This window comes from Ranitomeya imitator, chromosome 6 (genome assembly GCF_032444005.1).
Source record: "Ranitomeya imitator isolate aRanImi1 chromosome 6, aRanImi1.pri, whole genome shotgun sequence".
NCBI classification, from domain to species: Eukaryota; Metazoa; Chordata; class Amphibia; order Anura; family Dendrobatidae; genus Ranitomeya; species Ranitomeya imitator.
This window is the reverse complement of record NC_091287.1, coordinates 103,000,261-103,008,044: the sequence shown is the minus strand read 5'-3', so window position 1 is coordinate 103,008,044 and position 7,784 is coordinate 103,000,261.

The window sequence follows — 7,784 nt, the reverse complement described above, 5'->3', positions numbered from 1 at the left end:
GACGATCCACCAAAACACAACGGATCCAGTGCACGACGGACGCGACGTGTGGCCATCCATCGTGATCCGTCGGCAATACAAGTCTATGGGCAAAAAACGCATACTGCGGGCACATTTGCAGGATCCGTTTTTTGTCCAAAACGACGGATTGCGACGGATGCCACACGACGCAAGTGTGAAAGTAGCCTTAGGGCTAGGGTTAGGGTTGGGGCTAAAGTTATGGCTAGGGTTAGAGTAGGGCTAGGGTTAGGGCTAGGATTAGGGTTGGGGCTAAAGTTAGGGCTAGGGTTGGGGCTAAATTTAGGTTTAGGGCTAGGGTTAGGGTTGGGGCTAAAGTTAGGGCTAAGGTTAGGGTAAGGGTTGGGGCTAAATTTAGGGTTAGGGCTAGGGTTAGGGTTGGGGCTAAAGTTAGGGTTAGGGCTAGGGTTGTATTAGGGTTGGCATTAGGGTTACGTTTGGGATTAGGGTTAGGTTTGGGATTAGGGTTAAGGTTAGGGTTGGGAATATGGTTAGGGATGTATTGGGATTAGGGTTAGGTTTGAGGTTAGGGTTGAAATTAGGATTAGGGGTGTGTTGGATTTAGGGTTTTGATTAGGGTTATGGTTAGGGTTGAGATTAGGGTTGTTTTGGGGTTAGGGTTGTGATTATCGTTAGGGTTATGATTAGGATTATGGATCAGGTTGGGATTAGGGTTAGGGGTGTGTTGGGTTAGGGTTGGAGTTAGAATTGGGGGGTTTCCACTGTTTAGACACATCAGGGGCTCTCTAAACGTGACATGGCATCCGATCTCAATTCCAGCCAATTCTGCATTGAAAAAGTCAAACGGCGCTCCTTCTCTTCCAAGCTCTGTGGTGCGCCCAAACAGTGGTTTACCCCCACATATGGGGTATCAGCGTATTCAGGAGAAATTGCACAACAAAATTTATGGTTAAATTTCTGTTTTTTACACTTGTGAAAATAAAAAAAAAATGGTTCTGAAGTAAAATGTTTGCAAAAAAAGTTAAATGTTCATTTTTTCCTTCCACATTGTTTCAGGTGCTGTGAAGCACGTAAAGGGTTAATAAACTTCTTGAATGTGGTTTTGAGCACCTTGAGGGGTGCAGTTTTTAGAATGGTGTCACACTTGGTTATTTTCTATCATATAGACCCCTTAAAATGACTTCAAATGTGATGTGGTCCCTCAAAAAAAATGATGTTGTAAAAATGAGAAATTTCTGGTCAACTTTTAACCCTTATAACTCCCTAACAAAAAAAAAATTTGGTTCCAAAATTGTGCTGATGTAAAGTAGACATGTGGGAAATGTTATTTATTAACTATTTTTTTGTGGCATATCTCTCTGATTTAAGGGCATAAAAATACAAAAATTGTCGCCTTATTTCTGTCTTTTTCATAAATATTTGCAAGAAATATCGAAGAAATGTTACCACTAACATGAAGTACAATATGTCATGAAAAAACAATCTGAGAATCAGCGGGATCTGTAAAAGCGTTCCAGAGTTATAACCTCATAAACTGACAGTGGTCAGAATTGTAAAAATTGGCTCGGTCATTAAGTACCAAATTGGCTCTGTCACTCAGGGGTTAAAATCCAAAAAGTACAGGATAAATTTTTCATGCAATTACGCTGAGATTTATATGCAGATTTTATCCATAGAATTGCATTAGATGAGGAAAATACGCAGGTAAAAAGCACAAAAAGCATAAAATCCACACATGACTCTATCAATAAAGCTTTGTTAAAGGGAACCTGTCACCCCGAAAATCGCGGGTGAGGTAAGCCCACCGGCATCAGGGGCTTATCTACAGCATTCTGTAATGCTGTGGATAAGCCCCCGATGTATCCTGAAAGAGGAGAAAAAGACGTTATATTATACTCACTCAGGGGCGGTCCCGCTGCTGGTCAGGTCAGATGGGTGTCTCTGGTCCGCTGCGGCGCCTCCCATCTTCATTACAAGACGTCCTCTTCTGATCTTCAGCCACGGCTCCGGCGCAGGCGTACTTTGCTCTGCCCTGTTGAGGGCAGACAAAGTACTGCAGTGCGCAGGCTCCGGGCCTCTGAACTTTCCGGTGCCTGCGCACTGCAGTACTATCCTCTACCCTCAAGAGGGCAGAGCAAATTACGCCTGCGCCGGAGCCGTGGCTGAAGATCAAAAGAGGACGTCTTGTAATGAAGATGGGAGGCGCCTCAGCGGACCGGAGACGCCCATCTGACCTGACCAGCAGCGGGACCGCCCTTGAGGGGTGCAGGGAGTATAATATAACGTCTTTTTCTCCTCTTTCAGGTAACATCGGGGGCTTATCTACAGCATTACAGAATGCTGTAGATAAGCCCCTGATGCCGGTGGGCTTACCTCACCCGCGATTTTCGGGGTGACAGGTTCCCTTTAAAGCCGAGTACCAGGAAGTATAAAAAATAAAGCAGATTTATTCAACACATAACATAGCAAATAACCAAAAAACAGAGTCAAAAAGATACCAGAATGTAATAAAAATGCAAGTAGCCTAGTTTACCTAATAGGTGGAAAAACCAAGAAGTCACCAACTACTCATCACGGGAACTTAGCCTACCAAACAAATAGCACCAGAGCAGATCAAAATATTACCAGCATATACAGTAATGATAATGCCGCCATACAGATCTAAAACCAATGTACTAGAACTGATATCACCACCATACAGTATCCATATAATGGTATTATCAGTTCTACACAAATGCACTGCAGACCATATACAGCTCTAGCAAAAAAATAAGAAACCACTACAAAACTTTCAGTTTGTCTGATTTTTCTCTTTATAGGTATATATTTTAGTAAAATGTAAATTATTCTTTTATTCTATAAACTACTGACAACATGTCTCCGAAGTTCCAAGCAATAAATTTTGTATTTATTTTCTGAAAATGAGAAATGGTCAAAATAAGAAAAACTGCGTTGCTTGCAGACGTTAAATAATGCAAAAAAAAAAGACAAGTTCATAATCGTTTAGAAACAACAATACTAATATTTTAACTCAGGAGGAGTTCAGAAATCAATATTTTGTCGAATAACCATGATTTTTAATCACAGCTTTCATGCGTCTTGGCATGCTTTCCACCAGTCTTTCACACTGCTTTTGGGTGATCTTATGCCACTCCTGGTACAAAAACTAAAGCTATTCTTGTTTGTTTGATGGCTTGTCACTATCCATCTTCCTATTGATTGCATTACAGAGGTCTTCAATGGGGTTCAGGTCTGGAGATTGGACTGGCCATGACAGGGTTTTGATGTGGTGGTCCTTCATCCATACCTTGATTGACCTAGCTGTGTGGCATGGCGCATTGTCCTGCTGGAAAAAACAGTCCCCAGAGTTGGGGAACATTGCCTGAGCAGAAGGAATCAACTGTTTTTCCAGGATAACCTTGCATGCCGCTTAATTCGTTCTTCCTTTGCAAAGGTTAACCTGCCCAATTCCAGCCTTGCTGGTGTAGTTTAGAATTTTGGAAAAAAAAGTAATGTGTTCTGCAAGCAGAGCTCTAGGTAACTGTGTTATTTCCTGCAGAGACGAGCCCGGGCTGGAAGAAGCGATGGCGGTGAAGGACTTCACCTAAGACTTCACCTAGAGACGTCACTGGTGAGTCAGTGTGTTACCTGTACACTGACACTATACTATATACAGCGGTCCTGTGTACAATGTCACCAGTGATCACTGTATTACCTTTACACTATACACTATATACAGAGCTCCTGTGTATAATGTCACCAGTGATAACTGTATTACTTCTACACAGACACTGCATACTAAGTGCAGATCTCTTGTGTATAATGGCACTTATGGTGATATTAGTATTGTGTTTTTTGTTATTAATGATCAGTATTTTAGTATTCAGTCACTGTGGTGGTAATATGTTGTCCAGCCATGGTGTGGCAGTATTTGTTCCTTGTATGTGCTATTATTTCATCACTATGTGATGGTAATATAGTAACATAGTAACATAGTAACACAGTTAGTAAGGCCGAAAAAAGACATTTGTCCATCCAGTTCAGCCTATATTCCATTATAATAAATACCCAGATCTACGTCCTTCTACAGAACCTAATAATTGTATGATACAATATTGTTCTGCTCCAGGAAGACATCCAGGCCTCTCTTGAACCCCTCGACTGAGTTCGCCATCACCACCTCCTCAGGCAAGCAATTCCAGATTCTCACTGCCCTAACAGTAAAGAATCCTCTTCTATGTTGGTGGAAAAACCTTCTCTCCTCCAGACGCAAAGAATGCCCTCTTGTGCCCGTCACCTTCCTTGGTATAAACAGATCCTCAGCGAGATATTTGTATTGTCCCCTTATATACTTATACATGGTTATTAGATCGCCCCTCAGTCGTCTTTTTTCTAGACTAAATAATCCTAATTTCGCTAATCTATCTGGGTATTGTAGTTCTCCCATCCCCTTTATTAATTTTGTTGCCCTCCTTTGTACTCTCTCTAGTTCCATTATATCCTTCCTGAGCACCGGTGCCCAAAACTGGACACAGTACTCCATGTGCGGTCTAACTAGGGATTTGTACAGAGGCAGTATAATGCTCTCATCATGTGTATCCAGACCTCTTTTAATGCACCCCATGATCCTGTTTGCCTTGGCAGCTGCTGCCTGGCACTGGCTGCTCCAGGTAAGTTTATCATTAACTAGGATCCCCAAGTCCTTCTCCCTGTCAGATTTACCCAGTGGTTTCCCGTTCAGTGTGTAATGGTGATATTGATTCCCTCTTCCCATGTGTATAACCTTACATTTATCATTGTTAAACCTCATCTGCCACCTTTCAGCCCAAGTTTCCAACTTATCCAGATCCATCTGTAGCAGAATACTATCTTCTCTTGTATTAACTGCTTTACATAGTTTTGTATCATCTGCAAATATCGATATTTTACTGTGTAAACCTTCTACCAGATCATTAATGAATATGTTGAAGAGAACAGGTCCCAATACTGACCCCTGCGGTACCCCACTGGTCACAGCGACCCAGTTAGAGACTATACCATTTATAACCACCCTCTGCTTTCTATCACTAAGCCAGTTACTAACCCATTTACACACATTTTCCCCCAGACCAAGCATTCTCATTTTGTGTACCAACCTCTTGTGCGGCACGGTATCAAACGCTTTGGAAAAATCGAGATATACCACGTCCAATGACTCACCGTGGTCCAGCCTATAGCTTACCTCTTCATAAAAACTGATTAGATTGGTTTGACAGGAGCGATTTCTCATAAACCCATGCTGATATGGAGTTAAACCGTTATTCTCATTGAGATAATCCAGAATAACATCCCTCAGAAACCCTTCAAATATTTTACCAACAATAGAGGTTAGAGTTACTGGCCTATAATTTCCAGGTTCACTTTTAGAGCCCTTTTTGAATATTGGCACCACATTTGCTATGCGCCAGTCCTGCGGAACAGACCCTGTCGCTATAGAGTCACTAAAAATAAGAAATAATGGTTTATCTATTACATTACTTAGTTCTCTTAGTACTCGTGGGTGTATGCCATCCGGACCCGGAGATTTATCTATTTTAATCTTATTTAGCCGGTTTCGCACCTCTTCTTGGGTTAGATTGGTGACCCTTAATATAGGGTTTTCATTGTTTCTTGGGATTTCACCTAGCATTTCATTTTCCACCGTGAATACCGTGGAGAAGAAGGTGTTTAATATGTTAGCTTTTTCCTCGTCATCTACAACCATTCTTTCCTCACTATTTTTTAAGGGGCCTACATTTTCAGTTTTTATTCTTTTACTATTGATATAGTTGAAGAACAGTTTGGGATTAGTTTTACTCTCCTTAGCAATGTGCTTCTCTGTTTCCTTTTTGGCAGCTTTAATTAGTTTTTTAGATAAAGTATTTTTCTCCCTATAGTTTTTTAGAGCTTCAATGGTGCCATCCTGCTTTAGTAGTGCAAATGCTTTCTTTTTACTGTTAATTGCCTGTCTTACTTCTTTGTTTAGCCACATTGGGTTTTTCCTATTTCTAGTCCTTTTATTCCCACAAGGTATAAACCGCTTACACTGCCTATTTAGGATGTTCTTAAACATTTCCCATTTATTATCTGTATTCTCATTTCTGAGGATATTGTCCCAGTCTACCAGATTAAGGGCATCTCTAAGCTGTTCAAACTTTGCCTTCCTAAAGTTCAATGTTTTTGTGACTCCCTGACAAGTCCCCCTAGTGAAAGACAGGTGAAACTGCACAATATTGTGGTCGCTATTTCCTAAATGCCCAACCACCTGCAGATTTGTTATTCTGTCAGGTCTATTAGATAGTATTAGGTCTAAAAGTGCTGCTCCTCTGGTTGGATTCTGCACCAATTGTGAAAGATAATTTTTCTTGGTTATTAGCAGAAACCTGTTGCCTTTATGGGTTTCACAGGTTTATGTGGTCTGGTCATGGTGCGGTGGTATTTGTTTTTTGTATGTGGTATTATTGGTCATCATGTGGTGTAATATGTGGTCTGGACATGGTGCGGTGGTATTTGTCCTTGTATGTGATAGCATTCGGTCACTGTGGTGGTAATATGTGGTCTGGACATGGTGTGGTGGTATGTGTTACTCGTAAGTGGCATTATAGGAAGGGCCGGACTGGCCATCTGTATTTGCTGTCTCTTACCCTTGTTCTAAACAGTATTTGGGGGTAAAAAAAATACAAGCCACATATTGAACATTGTGGTTTCTCTGTCAGATGCCTGATCTACCTGTGGGCTAAAAATGTGGGCATTTCAGGCCTCAAATCCACTGTATTTGCTGTCTGTTACCCTTGTTCTAAACAGCATTTTGGGGTAAAAAATACAAAAATACAGGCCACATATTAAGCATTGTGGTACCTCTGTCAGATGCCAGATCTATCTGTGGGCAACAAATTTGGGCATTTCACGCCTCCATTCCACTGTATTTGCTGTCAGTTACCCTCGTTCTATACAGTATTTAGAGGTAAAAAATGCAAAAATACAGGCCACATATTGAGCATTGTGGTACCTCTGTCAGATGCCAGATCTATCTGTGGGCTCCAAATTTGGGCATTTCACGCTTCCATTCCACTGTAATTATTGTCTGTTTCCCTGGTTCTATAAAATATTTGGGGTAAAAAATACAAAAATACAAAGCACATATTCAGCATTGTGGTTTCTCTGTCAGACACCAGATCTATCTGTGGTCCACAAACGTGGGCATTTCACACCTCCATTCCACTGTATTTGCTGTCTAGTTCTAAAGACTATTTTGTGTTAAAAATACAGTCCACATATTGAGCATTGTGGTACCTCTTTTAGACGCCTGATCTTTTTGTGGGCTAAAAATTTGGGCATTTCAGGCCTCCATTCCACTGTATTTGCTGTCTGTTACCCTAGTTCTAAACAGTATTTTGGGGTAAAAAAAAGGCAGGCCACATATTGAACATTGTGGTATCTCTGTCAGAGGCCTATTCTATCTGTGGGCTCCAAATTTGGGAATTTCATACCTCCATTCCACTGTATTTGCTGTCTCTTACCCTTGTTCTAAATAGTATTTTGGGGGAAAAAAAATACAGGCCACATATTGGACATTGTGGTTTCTCTGTCAGACGCCTGATCTATCTGTGGCTACAAATTTGGGCATTTCAGGCCTCCAATCCACTGCATTTGCTGTCTGTTACCCTCATTCTAAACAGTATTTTGGGGTAAAAAATACAAAAATACAGGCCACATATTGGACATTGTGGTTTCTCTGTCAGAGGCCTGATCTATCTGTGGGCTACAAATTTGGGCATTTCACGCCT